The sequence below is a fragment of the Vigna radiata genome, chromosome 6 (genome assembly GCF_000741045.1).
Source record: "Vigna radiata var. radiata cultivar VC1973A chromosome 6, Vradiata_ver6, whole genome shotgun sequence".
Taxonomy (NCBI): domain Eukaryota; kingdom Viridiplantae; phylum Streptophyta; class Magnoliopsida; order Fabales; family Fabaceae; genus Vigna; species Vigna radiata.
Window position 1 is genome coordinate 23708956 of NC_028356.1, and position 414 is coordinate 23709369.

A 414-nucleotide genomic window follows, 5' to 3' on the forward strand; every position below is an offset into this window, starting at 1 on the left:
AAATCTTAGTTATTTTTGCATGACTTAGTTTACCAATGGAGAAAGTCTTGTGAAAAGAAGAAACAAATTGCGTCAGAGAATAAAAAAAGAGCAAAGTACTCTCGTCATAGTTGATGATACATGGGGGGAATTGAACCCACAAGAATTTGACTTGGAGGAATTTGGAGTTCCTCCGGGTAATGAACATGAAGGGTGCAAAGTATTGTTGACATCAGGAAATTTGAATTTCATACAATATTTGAAGGGTGCCTCTAAGCTTAATAAAGTGTTTCAATCAGAAGAATTACAAAAAGAAGAGGCTCGGATGCTGTTTGAGAAGATGGTTGGAAGTTTTGATGAAGATCAAAGTTCCATTGTAGAAGAAATAGTGAGAAGTTGTGAAGGTTCCATTTCTTTAATTTATGCTCTAGCAAA